This window comes from Phyllobates terribilis, unplaced genomic scaffold, assembly GCF_046119375.1.
Source record: "Phyllobates terribilis strain yellow unplaced genomic scaffold, ASM4611937v1 Scaffold_7__3_contigs__length_470593459, whole genome shotgun sequence".
In the NCBI taxonomy this organism is placed as follows: Eukaryota; Metazoa; Chordata; class Amphibia; order Anura; family Dendrobatidae; genus Phyllobates; species Phyllobates terribilis.
The window spans coordinates 232,136,629-232,158,510 of record NW_027362767.1 but is presented as its reverse complement, the minus strand read 5'-3'; positions in this window follow the sequence as shown (position 1 = coordinate 232,158,510).

The window sequence follows — 21,882 nt, the reverse complement described above, 5'->3', positions numbered from 1 at the left end:
CCCTCATAGTAAAATTATAGTAAATATATTACAATGAAGTCACTGGATAAGGTCTTCAAATCAAGTAATATTTCCAGGCAAAGTTCTTGTCACTGAGAGTACTTGGTCAGGTTTCTGTTAGAACTCTCCTGTTAGGTTTTTTCTATCTTGCTGGTCACATGACCTTTTTTCCTATTTAATCCTGCTCCGCCCTCCTGGCCTTGCTGGACTTCATTGTAATTTCTACTCTTAAGCTTGCCTGGTGCTTAGTTACCTTTCTCAGTCTGTTTAGCTAGGTCTTCGGACCTTTATGTTCTATGTTGTGTGTTTGTCTTTTACTGCTACAATCTCTGCTAGGAGGTGTCCAACTTTATCCCAATCCCTAGTTCTTGTAGGGATCCCTTCCTTGCATCTATAGGTCTTCGTACAGACTAGCCGAGAACTTTAGCGGGTCTGATCGCAGGATCAGGTTCCCCGTTACATCGTAGGGATCTAGCTTAGTTCTATTGTAGGGACAGATCTCCTTTCTTTCCTTAGTGCTTGTAGCAGATCATAACAGTAATTCCAGCCCAAAAATATCTCTAAGGAAAGACCTCCAGTTTCCATCATGGTGTCGGTTCAGGATTTGGCTCAACGCCTGCAGGGACTCTCTCTGGAGGTGGCCGAGCTCCAACAACACGTGAGTAGCTGTTCTGGAGCACATTGTGTGGAGCCAAAGGTACGTTTGCCTGATTTATTTTTTGGTGATCAGCAAGAGTTTTTTTTCCATTAAAAATGCTTGTTTGTTGTATTTTCGTTTGAGACCCAGATCCTCTGGTGATGAATCACAGTGCATAGGGTTCATAATGTCACTTTTGCGCAAAGAACCTCAGGGATGGGCCTTTTCTCTCCAACCTAGTGATCCATGCTTTAGATCAGTGGATAGTTTTTTTTCTGCTTTGGGTTTGTTGTATGATGATCCTGATTGTGTCTCATCAGCTGAGACTGAATTGAGACGTTTGAGGCAGGGATCAGGTAATGTGGAAAAATATTGTTCTCACTTCCGTCGGTGGTCTGCCCAGGTGGGGTGGAACGATTCAGCTTTGAAAAGTTTGTTTCTTGCGGGGCTAGGTGAAAGGGTTAAGGATTTGCTGATTGCTTATCCCACACCTGGAAACTTGCAGGAGGCAATGCAATTAGCTATACGGGTGGACAGGAGACTGCGTGCAAGGGTTAATGAGAGTAAATCCTCTGCCATGTCAGCTCCTAGTCTTGAGAGGGTCTGTAATGACATTGGAGAGCCGATGGAGATTGGGACGATGGCACCCCGCTCTCAGGAAAAAGACCGCAGATCTTCTGAAGGTTTGTGCTTTTATTGCGGGAAATCTGACCATTTTATTAAGAACTGTGCGCTTCATATGAACAAAGAAAAAAAAAAGGTCAGTTACGCCCATATTGCCTGTTTAAATACTAAGGGGGTATTTCTTTCTGCTACTACTGCTGCTCAGGAAGAATTAATTGAATTTCGGGTATTTGTGGATTGTGGTTCTACTCTGAATGTGATTGATGGGGGATTCTTGGAAAAACTTAAATTAAAACCCAAACCTTTGTCATCCCCTATTGCTGTGGTTTCTGTCGATGGCTCCCCCTTGAAGAGTGTTACTCACAAGTTCTGTGAATTTCCCCTCACTATTAATGGTATTCACCAAGAAAATTTGGATTTGGTATTATTAAATAATTTGCCTTCTCCAGTAATTTTGGGTTTACCCTGGTTAAAATTGCACAATCCTGTACTGGATTGGTCTACCAATGAAATTAAGTCCTGGAGCCCTAAGTGTTATGACAAGTGTTGTAACGGACGTATTGCTGCGGTGGAAAAAGGGGAATTACCTGTACCTATTCAGGATTTTTGGAGAGTTTTTTCTGAGGAGGAGTCACAAATTTTGCCTCCCCATAGAGACTACGATTGTACCATTGAATTTGTCCCTGGAGCGACTCTTCCTAAAAGTCGTTTATTTAATCTTACTATTCCTGAGAGAAAGGCTTTGGAGGAATACATACAGACAAGCTTGGCAGCCGGTCACATTAGGCCTTCCAAGTCTCCTGTGGCTGTTGGATTTTTTTTTGTTAAAAAAAAGGACGGCTGTTTACGTCCTTGTCTGGATTTTCGTGAGATTAATAAAATTACTGTACGCAATCCTTACCCACTGACATTGATTCCTGATTTGTTTAACCAGTTAGTGGGGGCCAAGTGGTTCTCTAAAATTGATCTCCGGGGGGCATACAATTTGTTGCGCATGAAGGAGGGTGATAAATGGAAGACTGCTTTTAACACTCCTGTGGGTCATTTTGAGAATCTGGTTATGCCTTTTGGTCTTACCAATGCTCCAGCATTTTTTCAGAATCTTATTAATGACATCCTTAGACCTTTGATCGGCAAAAATGTGGTTGTGTATTTGGATGACATTTTGATTTATTCACCGGATCTGGAGTCTCATTGGCGGAGCGTACGTGAGGTATTACAGTTATTAATTGACAATTCGCTTTTTGCTAAGCTGGAGAAATGTGAGTTCGCTGTACAGAGAATTAGTCTTTTGGGCTACATTATCTCCAGCGAGGGCTTTGAGATGGACCCTGTGAAGGTACAGGCGGTTCAGGAATGGCCTAGGCCTATTGGTTTGAAATCGATACAGAGATTTTTGGGTTTCGCCAATTATTACAGAAAATTCATTAAAAATTTTTCTATTATTGTCAAACCACTGACCGATCTCATCAGGAAAGGTGCTAATGCGGTTCAGTGGACTACTGAGGCCATTGAAGCTTTTGTGTTTCTAAAGGAGAGGTTCAGCTCTGCCCCCATCCTTATGCAGCCTGATGTGACTAAGCCGTTTTTGGTTGAGGTTGATGCTTCTTCGGTGGGGGTCGGTGCGGTGTTGTCTCAGAAAAACAAAGATGGAGTACATCCCTGTGCTTTTTTTTTAAAATTTTTTTCTGAGACTGAACTTAATTACGATATTGGTAATCGGGAATTGCTGGCTATTAAACTCGCATTTGAACACTGGCATCATCTCTTGGAAGGTGCTGAATTTCCCATTCAGGTTTTCACTGATCATAAAAATCTGATCTATCTTGATGCTGCCAAGCGCTTGAATTCCCGTCAGGCTAGGTGGGCACTTTTTTTCTCCCATGGTCGGTGCTGAGGAGGAGGGAAGCATTTTACAAGAAGGTGTTGTGATTGCTGCATTGGACTCCGTTTTGGAAGATGAGATTTTTAAAGCACAGGAGAATGCCCCATCTAACACTCCCCATGGGAGGTTGTTTGTGCCTAGGACCTTTAGGAGAGATTTGTTTGTTGAGTGTCATGAGTCTCGGTTGGCAGGTCATCCAGGAATTTCTGAGACCAAGAGACTTGTGGGTCGCAATTTTTGGTGGCCTGGATGGCAGAAGGAAGTCATTAAGTGGGTGCGTCAATGTATGGTGTGTGCTAGATCTAAGTCTTCACATACTCCTGCAGCGGGGTTGCTTTGCCCTCTGGAGGTTCCTAGTGCACCTTGGACACATCTGGCTATGGACTTTATTACTGACCTTCCCCCCTCTGAGGGTTTCACAGTCATCTGGGTGGTCGTGGATCATTTTAGCAAGATGTGTCACTTGGTTCCTTTCATCAAACTGCCCTGCGCTAGACACTCGCTAAGGCCTTTGTCAAGGAAATTGTCAGACTACATGGCGTTCCTACTGACATTGTTTCGGATAGGGGACCTCAGTTCGTGGCTCATTTTTGCCGTGCTTTTTGTGACAGGTTGGGAGTTCATTTGTCGTTTTCATCCGGATATCATCCTGAGTCTAATGGTCAGACAGAAAGGAAGAATCAGGATGTTGAGCAATTCTTGCGTTGTTTTGTGGCAGACAATCAGGAGGGGTGGTCTGAGTTTCTGCCACTTGCTGAGTTTGCTCTTAAAAACCATACATCCTCTTCTGCTGGTTGTTCGCCTTTTTTTTGCTGTTCTGGGAGACATCCGTCTTTTGGGTCATTCTCCAAATTCGTATCGGCTGTGCCTGAGGAGGAGAGTTTTTCCGGTGATTTGGAGAGAGTTTGGACGGATGTGCGTGGTAATCTTCAGGAGGCTAACAAAAAATCTAAGCGGTACTTTGATAGGAAACGGCAAGAGGTTTTGTTTGCTATTGGTGACATGGTTTGGTTGTCCTCTAAGAATCTGCGGTTGAGGATTCCTTCTAAAAAATTGGGTCCCAAGTTTGTAGGGCCCTTTAAGGTGCTTCAGGTAGTTAACCAATCTGCTGTTAGGTTGGAGGTTCCTACCTCCTGGAAGATTAATCCGGTGTTTCATGTTTCTCTGTTGAAAAGAGCTTATGTGTCGGATGGAGACGCCTCTGCCACTGTTCCTCCGGTGGTGGAGGACGGGGAATACGAAATTTCCCGCATCCTAAATTCTAGACGGTATAGAGGGAGTTTGCAGTATCTCGTCGCTTGGAAGGGTTTCGGACCCGAGGATAACTCATGGGAGAGGGCAGATGATGTTTCTGCTTCCAGACTTGTCAGAGAATGTTTCACAAGAGGTTTCCTGATAAGCCTGGGCCTAGGGGATCCGGAGGATCCTCATAGAAGAGGGGGTACTGTTAGAACTCTCCTGTTAGGTTTTTTCTATCTTGCTGGTCACATGACCTTTTTTGCCTATTTAATCCTGCTCCGCCCTCCTGGCCTTGCTGGACTTCATTGTAATTTCTACTCTTAAGCTTGCCTGGTGCTTAGTTACCTTTCTCAGTCTGTTTAGCTAGGTCTTCGGACCTTTATGTTCTATGTTGTGTGTTTGTCTTTTACTGCTACAATCTCTGCTAGGAGGTGTCCAACTTTATCCCAGTCCCTAGTTCTTGTAGGGATCCCTTCCTTGCATCTATAGGTCTTCGTACAGACTAGCTGAGGACTTTAGCGGGTCTGATCGCAGGATCAGGTTCCCCGTTACATCGTAGGGATCTAGCTTAGTTCTATTGTAGGGACAGATCTCCTTTCTTTCCTTACTGCTTGTAGCAGATCATAACAGTTTCCTTAAGACCTCTATATACTTTAGATGGCTGCCAGTTGAACAATCCTTCGGCCAATATCACTTTTCCGACAGCCATCTTAGCTGTCTCTACTATACATTGGAAGGCTTGATCGGCAGAGTGCTCCTCTGTTCTCTGAGAAAGACATCTCTGTTGGTGGTTTATCTGAAGGAGAACAAAGTGATCGGCAGTTCGAAATCAGTGATACTCAATTGACATTTTCCCCTACAATCAGTTAGCCCGTGATCCCATACACATTAGAGTGTCGACCAAACCCATCGATATAGGCGAGTGCGGCCAACGTTAAGCTAATATGTGTGGGGGGCTTTAGCTCTCAATGAGTAGTGGATAAGGTAACAGCCAAATTGTCAAGTTTATCATACATTTCCAGGTGGATAACAGAGGAAAGTACAACAGAGAGTTTTAAGAAAAGATGCTCTCTAATGTAGGAACTACAAGTATTTACTAAGAAAAGTCATCTCAGGAAGTTTTTTTCTTTGCATTTTTAAACTGACGGAGCTGTATTTCTTGATGGGTTAAAAGAGCATGCCATTCATGAGATAGATGAAGTGCTAAAAAACTATCTAGAGATACTGGATCAGCCGTTGACATAAATGAAACTGCCCGAGATGTAGAAGGTAACATCTCATATCCCTTCAATGTTCTCACATTTCCACATGTGGTAATATTTAATTGTCGGGGTCTTTTAAAATCCTCTGCCCCACTATCAGTTTTTGGTCAGTATTCTGTCACCAGGTGTATTTATGCTTCAGAATCGGTAGGAATCATAAACAAAAAGGACCAGAGATCTGAATTCCAGCACTGGGTCACTTACTAGGCTTCTTGCTGTAGTTTCATAAAATTATGTTTTTTTTTGACTGTAGCTCTGCTAGTCCTGCTGAGTAGTGTTGAGCGAGCACTAAAATGCTCGGGTGCTTAAAGCTCGGGCCGAGCTCGCCGTGATACTCGGGTGCTCGACCCGAGCAACGAGCCCAATGTTAGCCTATGGGAGACCCGAGTATTTTTGCGGCGGCACCCCCGGCAGTCTTTTAAAAGTCTAACAAGTGCCCAAAACGATAGTGACAGTGCTCAAATGACATGGGGACAGCATGGGGATCGCCCCAGGAAGCATTTCTGACCCCCAGGTCACTGCTGTCAACAACGTGGTCAGAGGTATTAAGCCACTTTTACGGGCTTACAATAAAACGTTCAAAAACGAAACTGAAACAGTTTTCCTCTAAAATATGTTAAGGAACTTCCTTTCCAGGGTAAAGACTTGAGTATAAGGTAAAATAAATAGCAAAAAAAAAAAAATACTCCTCCGCACCTTGGGCTATGTTCACAAATAGCATTTTTTATGCGTTTTTGCACTTTTGTATTGCTTTCAACCGTGACAAATGCATTCACCGGGAAATGTCATTTTAACATTTTACAACCTTATCTGGCCATGTGCTGTCTGACACATGCATACAGTGCTGAAAAGACATGGGAACAGCATGGGGAAGACCCCTGGAAGCATCTCTGACACCCAGGTCACTGCCTAAAAGTGTGCCCATCAGAAGTCATCCTTGCCGCATCAGAAGATGCAGACTTGCAACTATCCCCGTGCAAGTCCTTCTCCCAGAGCAGTGTTCAATTGTACCTCCCCCATTCCTTGCAATGCAAGCGCAAGTATGCAGTTTGCCACCCACCCACCCCCAGGCTTCAATACCATACTGCTTGCTTGCTAGCACTTGAAATTGGGCCTTTTAGGCATGTGGAGGCGGAATCTGGCCACCAAGTCATGGCTGTGTCGGCGGCCTGGTATCCATACTCAGTCCCCAGCCGCCCGGCGGCCGGGTGTCCATACTCGGTCCCCAGCCGCCCCGCAGCTGGGTGTCCATGCTCGGTCCCCAGCCGCCCCTATTTCTCCCGGTAACTTTCCCCACAGTTTTCTTAGCTTGGCCTGCTTTAGGGCAGCATTGGACGAGCCCACCAGAGAACCAGACTCCTCCGGTGGGCCCTGGCTTCTCCATCAGGGGAGTTGAGAGTGCCAAGGTGAGGAGCATTATGATGATGATAGAAGTTAGCATCTGCTTTGTTTTCTTGGAATGCAAGCGTAAGTGTGCAACCTGCCACCCACTCACCCCCAGGCTGCAATACCATACTGCTCGCTTGCTTGCACTTGAAATTGGGCCTTTTAGGCATGTGGAGGCAGACACCGGCCACCATGTCATGGCTGCGTCGGTGGCCTTGTATGCATACTCAGTCCCCAGCCGCCCAGAGGCCAGGTGTCCACGCTCGGTCCCCAGCCGCCAGGGGGCAGCCGGGTGTCCATAAACGGTCCCCAGCCGCCCCTATTTCTCCTGTCAACTTTCCCCCACACACTTTTCTTAGCCCGGCCTGTTTAGGGCAGCATTGGACGAGCCCACCAGAGAACCAGACTCCTCCGGTGGGCCCTGGCTTCTCCATCAGGGGAGTTGAGAGTGCCAAGGTGAGGAGCATGATGATGATGATAGAAGTTAGCATCTGCTTTGTTTTCTTGGAATGCAAGCGTAAGTGTGCAGCCTGCCACCCACCCACCCCCAGGCTGCAATACCATACTGCTAGCTTGCACTTGAAATGGGGCCTTTTAGTTTGGAGGAGGCTGAAGCTGGCCACTACCTCATGGCTGCTTCGGCAGCGAGGTATCCATACTCAGTCCCCAGCCGCCCGGCGGCCGGGTGTCCACGCTCGGTCCCCAGCCGCCAGGGGGCGGCCGGGTGAACATACTCGGTCCCCAGCCTCCCCGCGGCTGGGTGTCCACACACGGTCCCCAGCCACCTGGGGGCAGCCGGGTGTCCATAAACGGTCCCCAGCCACCCCTATTTCTCCTGTCAACTTCCCCCCACACACTTTTCTTAGCTGGGCCTGCTTTAGGGCAGCATTGGACGAGCCCACCAGCGAACCAGACTACTCCGGTGGGCCCTAGCTTCTCCATCAGGGGAGTTGAGAGTGCCAAGGTGAGGAGCATGATGATGATAGAAGTTAGCATCTGCTTTGTTTTCTTGAAATGCAAGCGCATGTATGTAGTAGCGGCTAGGCCTCAGGTGGTCAGCGTTTTGGCGCATATCCTACCTCCTCCGAGGATTGCTGGATGTTTTCCTGCTACTATCCCAGTTCTATGACTCCTGTTAAAACAAAGCTTCAGGCAATAAATGATGGATGAGGTGGTGGCAAAGGAGAAAGAGCAGGAGGAACAGGAACTATTCACATCAATATCAGGCCAGTCAACCACATATGTCTTGTAGGATATGTTTCTGTAACAAAAGGAGCGGTTCGGCTCCACAGTTATAGGGCATACAGTGACTGCAATGCCTACCAAAAATTTCGAGGCACTCCAATGCCCCTTGGAAATGACATGGAGGTCAGAGGGCATTAACTAAACCATTTTTTCCATTTATAGCAACTGGGTCTCCTGTACACTGTTGGCCTAAGCAGTGAATGGAAGGCTTTCCAAAAATTATGAGGAACTGCAATGCCCCTTGAAACAGACGTGGATTACAGCGTACTAAAAACCTTCTACCCATTATTGGGGAGTGGGTCTCCCTTAGTTTTCGCCTTTGCATTGAAAAGCAAAAGCTGACTAAAATTAAGAGGAAATGCAATGCCCGTTGGAAGAGTCGTGGAGGTTAGAGGTAATTAAAAACAACATTTCAATGCCCCTTGGAAGAGCTGTGGAGTTCAGAGTGGCTTAAGAAGACGCTTTTAATGCCCCTTTGAAGAGACGTGGAGGTCACAGTAGCTTAACAAGATGGTTTTAATGCCCCTCGGAAGAGACGTGGAGGTCCCAGTAGCTTAACAAGACGGTTTTAATGCCCCTTGGAAAAGTGGTGGAGGTCACAGTAGCTTAACAAGACGGTTTGAATGCCCGTTGGAAAAGTGGTGGAGGTCACAGTAGCTTAACAACACCCTTTTACTGCCCTCAGAAGAGACGTGGAGGTCCCAGTAGCTTAACAAGACGGTTTTAATGCCCCTTGGAAAAGTGGTGGAGGTCACAGTAGCTTAACAAGACGCTTTTAATGCCCCTCAGAAGAGATGTGGAGGTCCCAGTAGCTTAACAAGACGGTTTTAATGCCCCTTGGAAAAGTGGTGGAGGTCACAGTAGCTTAACAAGACGCTTTTAATGCCCCTCAGAAGAGATGTGGAGGTCCCAGTAGCTTAACAAGACGGTTTGAATGCCCCTTGGAAAAGTGGTGGAGGTCACAGTAGCTTAACAAGACTCTTTTAATGCCCCTCAGAAGAGACGTGGAGGTCCAAGTAGCTTAACAAGACTGTTTTAATGCCCCTTGGAAAAGTGGTGGAGGTCACAGTAGCTTAACAAGATGGTTTTAATGCCCCTTGGAAAAGTGGTGGAGGTCACAGTAGCTTAACAAGACGGTTTGAATGGCCCTTGGAAAAGTGGTGGAGGTCGCAGTAGCTTAACAAGATGGTTTTAATGCCCCTTGGAAGAGACATGGAGGTCCCAGTAGCTTAACAAGACGGTTTTAATGCCCCTTGGAAAAGTGGTGGAGGTCACAGTAGCTTAACAAGATGGTTTTAATGCCCCTTACAAGAGCCATACAGTACAGCATCTTAAAAATATTATTCCCATTATTGGGGAGTGGGTCTCCTATAGTCTTTGCTTATGCCTTCCAAGCAAAAACTGACAAAAATAAGGACGGAGGAACTTTCAATAATGACAACACGGACCACGGTCACCCTGGTGGTATAGTGGTGGTGGAGGCTGAGGATAAGGAGAAGAACATAAAACAGCCGAAATGAGGAAGCGTATACCCATGTGTGGGTGTGAAGCGGTGCATGTGAATACACCTCCCGAAATAACACAGTGGATTTGACTTTATGTTACTCTGCTGTCATTTGGTGGTGATGAGAAGTCTGACCCAATCCAGCCCTTGTTCATGTTGATAAGGGTCAGCTTGTCAGCATTGTCAGTTGACAGCCAAGAGCGCTTATCAGTTATAATTCCCCCAACGGCGCTAAAAACACGCCCCGATAACACGCTAGCGACAGGGCAGGCCAGGACCTCCAAGGCGTACAGAGCGAGTTCATTCCAAGTGTCCAGCTTGGATACCCAATAATTAAAAGGCACAGAGAAATCACGGAGGATGCTGGTACAGTCGGCAAGGTACTCCCTCACCATCTTTTGAAACTTTCCACTCCTTGTGAGAGTACCCCGCGCCTCAGGGTCTGTCCGAAGGGAGGGTCTGAGAAAACTGTCCCAGAACGTTGACAGTGTTTCCCTGCCTCTGCTGGATTGGAGTTGCGTCTCTCTCGCATGTACGCCTTGGTTGGGAAACGAACTGTGACCTCTGCCGCTAGCGTGTTCAGATGGGAATATTTTTAACAGTTCTGCAGCAAGGGCCTTCTGGTACTGCCCATTTTTGTAGACCTCTCCACCTCAGGAATAAGAGAGTGAAAGTTCTCCTTGTAGCGGGGGTCTAAAAGTGTCACCAACCAGTAATGACTGTCACCCAACATTTTTACAACGTGAGGGTCACGGTTAAGGCAGCGTAACATAAAGTCAGCCATGCGTGCCAGACTGGTAACGGGCAAGACTTCCGTGTCCTCACCAAGATGACGACTGACCACACTCTCCCCCTCCTCCTCCCCCCTGTCCTCAGGCCACCCACGCTGAACCGACGGTATGGCAGTTGTACAGGTACTACCGTCTACAGCGCATGATACAAGCTCCTGTTCTTCCTCCTCCTCCTCTCCCTCATTGTCCCCCAATGCACGTTGGGATGAGATGAGGCTGGGCTGTGTGTAATCGACCGCTACAGCTTCTTGATCCATCTCATCATACTCTGGCTGCAATGCCTCCTCTTTAATTCTCTGCAGAGAGCGTTGCAAAAGACAGACAAGTGTAATGCTGACACTAATGATGGCGTCATCACCACTCACCATCTTGGTGGACTCCTCAAAGTTTGTCAAGATGGTACATATGTCAGACATACAGGTCCACTCCTGAGGTCTTATGTGTGGAGTCTGACCTGAATATTGACGTCCTTGTTGCAGCTGGTACTCCACAACTGCTCTTTTCTGCTCACAAATCCTTTGCAACATGTGGAGGGTAGAGTTCCAACGTGTGGGGACATCACACACCAGTCGGTGTGACGGAAGCTGCAAACGCTGCTGCAACACAGCAAGGGCGGCGGAAGCTGTAGCCGACTTGCGAAAATGAGCTGACAGGCGGCGTACTTTGACGAGCAGATCTGGCAACTCGGGGTACGATTTAAGAAACCGCTGAACCACGAGGTTAATCACATGAGCCAGGCATGGTACGTGTGTGATCTCGCCTCGCCTCAGAGCCGCCACCAGGTTACGGCCATTGTCACACACGACCATGCCTGGATGTAGGTTCAGCGGTCTCAGCCACAGATCTGCCTGCTCTTTCACAGCTGTCCACAACTCACAAGCAGTGTGAGGTTTCTCACCTAAACTTATGAGTTTCAGCACAGCCTGTTGCCGCTTGGCGGAGGCAGTACTGCAGTGCTTCCAGCTTGTAACTGATGTGGTGATATCTGAGATGGAGGCTGAACATGAGGAGGAGGAGGATGATGCGCAGGAGCTATACACTGTGGGGGCAACTCTGACTGACATAGGGCCCGCAATCCTCGGTGTGGGGAGGATGTGTTCCGTCCCAAGGTCCGACTGGGTCCCGGCTTCCACTATGTTTACCTAGTGTGCCGTCAGGGAGATGTACCGTCCCTGGCCACAAGCACTTGTCCACGTGTTCGTTGTCAGGTCGACTCTCCCAGTAACTGCGTTGTTGAGGGCACGGCAGATGTTTTGGGACACGTGCTTGTGTAGTGCGGGGATGGCACACCGGGCAAAATAGTGTCGGCTGGGGACCGAGTACCGAGGGACGGCCTCCGCCATAAGGTTGCGGAAGGATTCCGTCTCCACCAGCCTAAAAGGCAGCATTTCGAACGCAAGCAGTCATGAAATGTGCGACTTTAGAACTGTGGCCTGTGGGGCGTTGGCTGCGAATTTCCACTTTCGTTCAAAGGTCTGGGATATGGACAATTGAACGCTGCGGTGGGACGTGGACATGGATGCTGTTTCTTGAGAAACTGCCATAACAAGTGAAGACTGAGAGGAGGGGGCATCTTTACATGCAGTATGGACAGGGGATTGCCTTGCACACACAACAGGGGGTTCAATTGCACGCACAACAGCGGAAGAAGCAGTGGTGACACCCGCTGACACTGGTCGTGGACACTGGGGTTCACCCCACAAAGTCGGGTGCTTTGCTGCCATGTGCCTGATCATGCTGGTGGTGGTCAGGCTGGTAGTTTTGTCACCCCTGCTGATGCTGGCATGGCAGGTGGTACAAATGGCCTTTTTGGGGTTATCAGTAGAGTCTTTAAAAAAATTCCAGACTCTGGAAGACCTACAGGTTGTACTGGCAACGTCCCTCGTGTTGGTGTTACGGGGAACTGTTGCCTGTCTTCTGTGTGCGGCCACCACACTGCTTCTTCCTGCATGTTGGGGTACTCTGCCTCCCTCACCCTGTGTGCTGCTGGCCTCGCTCTGCATGTCCTCCTGCCACGTTGGGTCAGTTACTAGATCATCCACCACCTCCTCCTCTTCCACTTGCGCACCACGATCCTCCTCCTCACTTCCTGGCAATTGTGTCTCGTCATCGTCCACCTCTTGAGACAAATTGCCAGCGTCGACTTCCTGTGGCCGTGGCTGTTCAAATATTTGGGTATCGCTACATGGGATCTCCTCTTCCATCACTTCAAGCGGAGCAGGCGAGGGGCACAAATCTGGAAATGGACCAGTGAACAGCTCTTCAGAGTGTCCAAGTGTGGAATCAGTTGCTGTCTGACGACACTCGGCATGGTGGGAGGAAGGAGCATGAGGGTGAGGAGGAGTATGCGATCGAGACTCATGGCTACTAAGAGTTGACCGTGTGGAAGACAGACCGGAGGTGGTGGTGCCCAGGTAACTGGAAGTATTATCTGCTATCCAATTAATAACCTGTTCACACTGATCAGTTCGCAATACTGCAAGGCAGAAGGGTTTGGGTTCATGGAGAACTGGGCCGACTTTGCTGTCGGCTACAGGCTCTACCGTAGGGACGGGCTGCACCTCAATGGGGAGGGTGCAGCGGTGCTGGGGAAGAAGATGGCTAATAGGTTGGAGGAGTTTTTAAACTAGAGACGGGGGGGGGGAAACCAAGGAAATAGGTGGGATGTGAGGCAAGCAAGGGGGAAGGGGAGAAGTGAATATAATGAGGGTGGAGAGGGGGGTGGGGATAGTACAGTTAGATCGTTAGAGAAGAATAGGATGCTAAATAACCCCAAAGTTTTATCTTGCATGCTGACCAACGCAAGAAGCCTGACCAATAAGGCGGATGAGCTGCGGGCGCTTATATCGGAGGAGAGGTATGACATCGTAGGTATAACAGAGACTTGGCTAGACGATAGCTACGACTGGGCGGTAAATTTAACAGATTATAGTTTATTTAGAAGGGACCGGAAACAGGGGAAGGGCGGAGGAGTCTGCTTATATGTAAAGTCACGTCTAAAGCCCAGACTAAGGGAAGATATAGGAGAGGGAGAAGAGGGGGTCGAGTCCATGTGGGTAGAGATAGAGGGGGCAAAAAATAATAATAAAATATTACTGGGGGTCTGCTATAAGCCACCCAATATAACAGAGGAGAATGAGAAACTGCTATTAGGACAAATAGGCAAAGTAGCAAAACATAATGAGGTGATTGTAATGGGGGACTTCAACTACCCGGATATTGACTGGGAAACAGAAACCTGTAGATCGCAGAAAGGAAAAAGGTTCTTGACAAATATCAAGGATAATTATCTCTCCCAACTAGTGCAGGAACCAACGAGAGGGAAGGCAGTGTTGGACTTAATATTGACTAATAGGCCTGATAGAATAACTGAGGTACAGATAGGGGGGCACCTAGGTAATAGCGATCATAATATTATCAATTTCAAAATGCCCTTCAGTAGGGTTATCAATAAGGGAACAACTAAAACATTAAACTTTAGGAGGGCGAAGTTTGATCAGCTGAAAGAAAACCTTCAACTTATAGACTGGGACAAAGTTCTTAATCAAGGAAATACGAATAGTAAATGGGAAACCTTCAAAAGAATTCTGAATACTCAGTGCGAGAGGTATATACCGTATGGGAATAAAAGGGCCAGAAATAAGAGGAAACCAATATGGTTGAACAAGAACGTAAAAGGGGCGTTAAATAGCAAAAAAGAGGCATTCAAGAGATTAAAACAGGAAAACAGCAAGGAGGCACTAATGTGTTACAAGGAAAAAACGAGAACCTGTAAAAAACAAATAAAAATAGCAAAGGAGGAAACAGAGAGACGTATTGCTAGGGAAAGTAGATCAAATCCCAAACTGTTCTTTACGTATATAAATAGTAAAAGGATTAAATCGAATAATATTGGACCGATAAAAAGTGATGAAGGCAAAATCATAGAGAAAGATGAGGATAAAGCTAATCTATTAAATAAATTTTTTTCGTCAACTTTCACAAAGGAAAAAGAACTAACAGGCGAAATGAGAAGTGACAAGCTTAATCCTCCACCAAGTATGACAAATCTAACCCAAGCTGGGGTACAGAAACGTCTCAGTAACATTAAAATAAACAAATCACCAGGACCTGATGGCATACACCCACGGGTACTAAGGGAACTAAGTAATGTGATAGACAGACCGTTATATCTTATATTTAAGGACTCTGTTGAGACTGGGTCTGTACCACTTGATTGGCGACAGGCGAATGTAGTGCCAATATTCAAAAAGGGAGCAAAAAGTAACACCGGAAACTATCGGCCGGTGAGTCTGACGTCCGTTGTGGGCAAAATTTTTGAAGGCTTTATTAATGAGGCAATCATGGAGCATCTTGACGCTAATAATCTATTAACCCCGAACCAACATGGATTCATGAGGAATCGCTCCTGCCAAACAAACCTGATTGACTTCTACGAGGAGGTTAGCTCTCGAGTAGATCAGGGGGAACCAGTGGATGTCGTGTATCTCGACTTCTCAAAAGCGTTCGATAGCGTGCCACATAATAGGTTGGTATACAAAATGAGAATGATGGGGCTGGGGGAAAATGTCTGCAAGTGGGTAGCTAACTGGCTAAAGGATAGAAGGCAGAGGGTGGTTATAAATGGAATATACTCAGATTGGGTAAGCGTCACTAGTGGGGTACCACAGGGGTCTGTACTAGGCCCAATGTTATTTAATATCTTTATTAACGACATAGTCAACAGGATAAATAGTAAAATATCAATATTTGCAGATGACACAAAGTTATGTAAAACAATTAATACAAAAGAGGATAGTGAAGACCTACAGAGGGATTTGGATAAGCTGGGTAGGTGGAGCATTAAATGGCAAATGAGGTTTAACGAGGAGAAATGTAAGGTCATACATATGGGAAGGAAAAATGGAAGTCACCAGTACTCACTGAATGGGAAATTATTGGGGAATTCAGAGATGGAGAAGGACTTGGGCATCTTGATTGATAGCAAACTAAATTGGAGTGCCCAAAGTCAGGCCGCTGCTGTAAGGGCAAACAGGGTAATGGGATGTATCAGAAGAGGTATAGCTGCAAAGGATGAGAACATTGTTCTTCCACTGTACAAAGCACTGGTCAGACCACACTTGGAATACTGTGCTCAGTTATGGGCCCCAATATATAGAAAGGATATAAATGAGCTTGAAAAGGTACAAAGGAGGGCAACAAAATTAATAAAGGGAATGGAGGGACTGCAATACCCAGAGAGGTTGGCAAAACTAGGACTATTCAGCCTGGAAAAGAGAAGGTTGAGGGGGGACATAATAAATGTGTACAAATATGTTAGGGGACAGTATAGAGACCTTGCCCGGGATTTGTTCAAAAGGAGGGATATTACGGTAACAAGAGGGCACTCACTAAGACTGGAAGAGAAAAGGTTTCAGCACCAGCATAGGAAGGGGTTCTTAACGGTAAGAGCAGTGAGAATATGGAATTCACTGAGTGAGGAGACGGTAATGTCGGATTCACTAAACCAGTTCAAGCGGGGACTGGATGCTTTTCTAGATACCAGGCAGATTTCTGCATATACTTAAAAATAGAATAAAATAGTAGGTTGATACAGGGATTTATTCTGACTGCTGGTTTCAGAGTCGGGAGGGAATTTTTCCTCAGGTGAAGATTGGCTAAATCATTTGGGGTTTTTGCCCTCCTCTGGATCAACTTTAGCAATTACAGAACTAACAGGTCGAACTTGATGGACGCAAGTCTTTATTCGGCTTTATTAACTATGTAACTATGTAACTGGTGTTGTTCTGTGCTTCCCTAGTAATTCAGTCAAGAAGTGGGAGCGAGAAGATGTGGCTGTGGCACATTCTTACCTTGGCCACGGCCCCATCCTCTGCACGCACCATCACCAAAATGTCCAGTTCCACGTCCCTTGCCACGCGCCTTGCCCATTGTAAAGGAAGTAAAATAGCTTACACTCGCACTATCAATGGAAAAAGGGTAATAAAAAGTAGATTAGAACTGTGGAAGAGGAAAACGACAGTTCTATTTCTCTGGCCTACACCCGACTCTTTTAAACAATCTGAACAATCAGGGAGAAACTATTACTGTTTTTCTTTACGGAAAAAATACCAAAAGCTGAATAATAGAGATTTTTTTACCGTGGAATGGCAAAACCACAGTTATTGTTTACTGGGGTATACCAGACAATTTTAAATAGATATATTTGCGGCTGAACAGTGAGCGACACACTCAAACTGGTTTTTTTTAGATACAAATGGCCCAAAAGTGGATAATACAGAGGTTTGAACCGTTGAACTGCAAAACCACACTTCTGTTTCTCTGGCCTACACCAGACTATTTTCAACAGATATATTTGTGTCTGAAAAATCAGGGAGACACTATTAGTTTTTCTTTATGGCAAAAAATGCCAAAAGCAGGATAATACAGAGATTTGACCCGTGGAATTGCAAAACCACACTTCTATTTCTCGGGCCTACACCAGACTATTTTCAACAGATATATTTGTGTCTGAACAATCAGGGAGACACTATTACTGTTTTTCTTTACGGCAAAAAATGCCAAAAGCAGGATAATACAGAGATTTGACCCGTGGAACTGCAAAACCACACTTCTATTTCTTGGGCCTACACCAGACTATTTTCAACAGATATATTTGTGTCTGAAAAATCAGGGAGACACTATTAGTTTTTTTTTTACGGCAAAAAATGCCAAAAGTAGGATAATAGAGATTTTTTACCATGGAACAGCAAAACAACAGTTATAATTTACTGGTGTATACCAGACTTTTTAAAATATATATATATTTGCGGCTGAACAGTGAGCAACACACTCAAACTGTTTTTTTTTTAGATACAAATGGCCCAAAAGTGGATAATACAGAGGTTTGAACCGTGGAACTGGAAAACCACACTTCTGTTGCTCTGGCCTACACCAGACTATTTTCAACAGATATATTTGTGTCTGAAAAATCAGGGAGACACTATTAGTTTTTTTTTACGCCAAAAAATGCCAAAAGCAGGATAATACAGAGATTTGACCCGTGTAACTGCAAAACCACACTTCTATTTCTTGGGCCTACACCAGACTATTTTCAACAGATATATTTGTGTCTGAAAAATCAGGGAGACACTATTAGTTTTTCTTTACGGCAAAAAATGCCAAAAGTAGGATAATACAGAGATTTGACCCATGGAACTGCAAAACCACACTTCTATTTCTCGGGCCTACACCAGACTATTTTCAACAGATATATTTGTGTCTGAAAAATCAGGGAGACACTATTAGTTTTTTTTTACGGCAAAAAATGCCAAAAGCAGGATAATAGAGATTTTTTACCGTGGAACAGCAAAACCAGAGTTATAATTTACTGGTGTATACCAGACTTTTTTAAATATATATATTTGCAGCTGAACAGTGAGCGACACACTCAAACTGTTTTTTTTAGATACAAATGGCCCAAAAGTGGATAATACAGAGGTTTGAACCGTTGAACTGCAAAACCACACTTCTGTTTCTCTGGCCTACACCAGACTATTTTCAACAGATATATTTGTGTCTGAAAAATCAGGGAGACACTATTAGTTTTTCTTTATGGCAAAAAATGCCAAAAGCAGGATAATACAGAGATTTGACCCGTGGAATTGCAAAACCACACTTCTATTTCTCGGGCCTACACCAGACTATTTTCAACAGATATATTTGTGTCTGAACAATCAGGGAGACACTATTACTGTTTTTCTTTACGGCAAAAAATGCCAAAAGCAGGATAATACAGAGATTTGACCCGTGGAACTGCAAAACCACACTTCTATTTCTTGGGCCTACACCAGACTATTTTCAACAGATATATTTGTGTCTGAAAAATCAGGGAGACACTATTAGTTTTTTTTTTACGGCAAAAAATGCCAAAAGTAGGATAATAGAGATTTTTTACCGTGGAACAGCAAAACAACAATTATAATTTACTGGTGTATACCAGACTTTTTAAAATATATATATATTTGCGGCTGAACAGTGAGCAACACACTCAAACTGTTTTTTTTTTTAGATACAAATGGCCCAAAAGTGGATAATACAGAGGTTTGAACCGTGGAACTGCAAAACCACACTTCTGTTTCTCTGGCCTACACCAGACTATTTTCAACAGATATATTTGTGTCTGAAAAATCAGGGAGACACTATTAGTTTTTTTTACGCCAAAAAATGGCAAAAGCAGGATAATACAGAGATTTGACCCATGTAACTGCAAAACCACACTTCTATTTCTCGGGCCTACACCAGACTATTTTCAACAGATATATTTGTGTCTGAAAAATGAGGGAGACACTATTAGTTTTTCTTTACGGCAAAAAATGCCAAAAGTAGGATAATACAGAGATTTGACCCATGGAACTGCAAAACCACACTTCTATTTCTCGGGCCTACACCAGACTATTTTCAACAGATATATTTGTGTCTGAAAAATCAGGGAGACACTATTAGTTTTTTTTTTACGGCAAAAAATGCCAAAAGCAGGATAATAGAGATTTTTTACCGTGGAACAGCAAAACCAGAGTTATAATTTACTGGTGTATACCAGACTTTTTTAAATATATATATTTGCAGCTGAACAGTGAGCGACACACTCAAACTGTTTTTTTTAGATACAAATGGCCCAAAAGTGGATAATACAGAGGTTTGAACCGTGGAACTACAAAAGCACACTTCTGTTTCTCTGGCCTACACCAGACTATTTTCAACAGATATGTTTGTGTCTGAAAAATCAGGGAGACACTATTAGTTTTTTTTTTACGGCAAAAATTCCAAAATCAGGATCATACAGAGATTTGACCCGTGGAACTGCAAAACGACACTTCTATTTCTCGGGCCTACACCAGACTATTTTCAACAGATATATATTTGTGTCTGAAAAATCAGGGAGACACTATTAGTTTTTTTTTATGGCAAAAAATGCCAAACGCAGGATAATAGAGATTTTTTACCGTGGAACATCAAAACCACAGTTATAATTTACTGGTGTATACCAGACTTTTTTAAATATATATATTTGCGGCTGAACAGTGAGCGACACACTCAAACTATTTTTTTTAGATACAAATGGCCGAAAAGTGGATAATACAGAGGTTTGAACCGTGGAACTGCAAAACCACACTTCTGTTTCTCTGGCCTACACCAGACTATTTTCAACAGATATATTTGTGTCTGAAAAGTGAGGGAGACACTATTAGCTTTTTTTTTACAGCAAAAAATGCCAAAAGCAGGATCATACAGAGATTTGACCCGTGGAACTGCAAAACCACACTTCTATTTCTTGGGCCTACACCAGACTATTTTCAACAGATATATTTGTGTCTGAAAAATCAGGGAGACACTATTAGTTTTTTTTTTTACGGCAAAAAATGCCAAAAGTAGGATAATAGAGATTTTTTACCGTGGAACAGCAAAACAACAATTATAATTTACTGGTGTATACCAGACTTTTTAAAATATATATATATTTGCGGCTGAACAGTGAGCAACACACTCAAACTGTTTTTTTTTTAGATACAAATGGCCCAAAAGTGGATAATACAGAGGTTTGAACCGTGGAACTGCAAAACCACACTTCTGTTTCTCTGGCCTACACCAGACTATTTTCAACAGATATATTTGTGTTTGAAAAATCAGGGAGACACTATTAGTTTTTTTTTACGCCAAAAAATGCCAAAAGCAGGATAATACAGAGATTTGACCCGTGTAACTGCAAAACCACACTTCTATTTCTCGGGCCTACACCAGACTATTTTCAACAGATATATTTGTGTCTGAAAAATCAGGGAGACACTATTAGTTTTTTTTTTATGGCAAAAAATGCCAAAAGCAGGATAATAGAGATTTTTTACCGTGTAACAGCAAAACCAGAGTTATAATTTACTGGTGTATACCAGACTTTTTTAAATATATATATTTGCAGCTGAACAGTGAGCAACACACTCAAACTGTTTTTTTAGATACAAATGGCCCAAAAGTGGATAATACAGAGGTTTGAACCGTGGAACTGCAAAAGCACACTTCTGTTTCTCTGGCCTACACCAGACTATTATCAACAGATATGTTTGTGTCTGAAAAATCAGGGAGACACTATTAGTTTTTTTTTTACGGCAAAAATTCCAAAATCAGGATCATACAGAGATTTGACCCGTGGAACTGCAAAACCACACTTCTATTTCTCGGGCCTACACCAGACTATTTTCAACAGATATAGCTGTGTCTGAAAAATCAGGGAGACACTATTAGTTTTTTTTTATGGCAAAAAATGCCAAACACAGGATAATAGAGATTTTTTACCGTGGAACATCAAAACCACAGTTATACTTTACTGGTGTATACCAGACTTTTTTAAATATATATATTTGCGGCTGAACAGTGAGCGACACACTCAAACTATTTTTTTTAGATACAAATGGCCCAAAAGTGGATAATACAGAGGTTTGAACCGTGGAACTGCAAAACCACACTTCTGTTTCTCTGGCCTACACCAGACTATTTTCAACAGATATATTTGTGTCTGAAAAATCAGGGAGACACTATTAGCTTTTTTTTTACAGCAAAAAATGCCAAAAGCAGGATCATACAGAGATTTGACCCGTGGAACTGCAAAACCACACTTCTATTTCTTGGGCCTACACCAGACTATTTTCAACAGATATATTTGTGTCTGAAAAATCAGGGAGACACTATTAGTTTTTTTTTTACGGCAAAAAATGCCAAAAGTAGGATAATAGAGATTTTTTACCGTGGAACAGCAAAACAACAATTATAATTTACTGGTGTATACCAGACTTTTTAAAAAATATATATATTTGCGGCTGAACAGTGAGCAACACACTCAAACTGTTTTTTTTTTAGATACAAATGGCCCAAAAGTGGATAATACAGAGGTTTGAACCGTGGAACTGCAAAACCACACTTCTGTTTCTCTGGCCTACACCAGACTATTTTCAACAGATATATTTGTGTCTGAAAAATCAGGGAGACACTATTAGTTTTTTTTTACGCCAAAAAATGCCAAAAGCAGGATAATACAGAGATTTGACCCATGTAATTGCAAAACCACACTTCTATTTCTCGGGCCTACACCAGACTATTTTCAACAGATATATTTGTGTCTGAAAAATGAGGGAGACACTATTAGTTTTTCTTTACGGCAAAAAATGCCAAAAGTAGGATAATACAGAGATTTGACCCATGGAACTGCAAAACCACACTTCTATTTCTCGGGCCTACACCAGACTATTTTCAACAGATATATTTGTGTCTGAAAAATC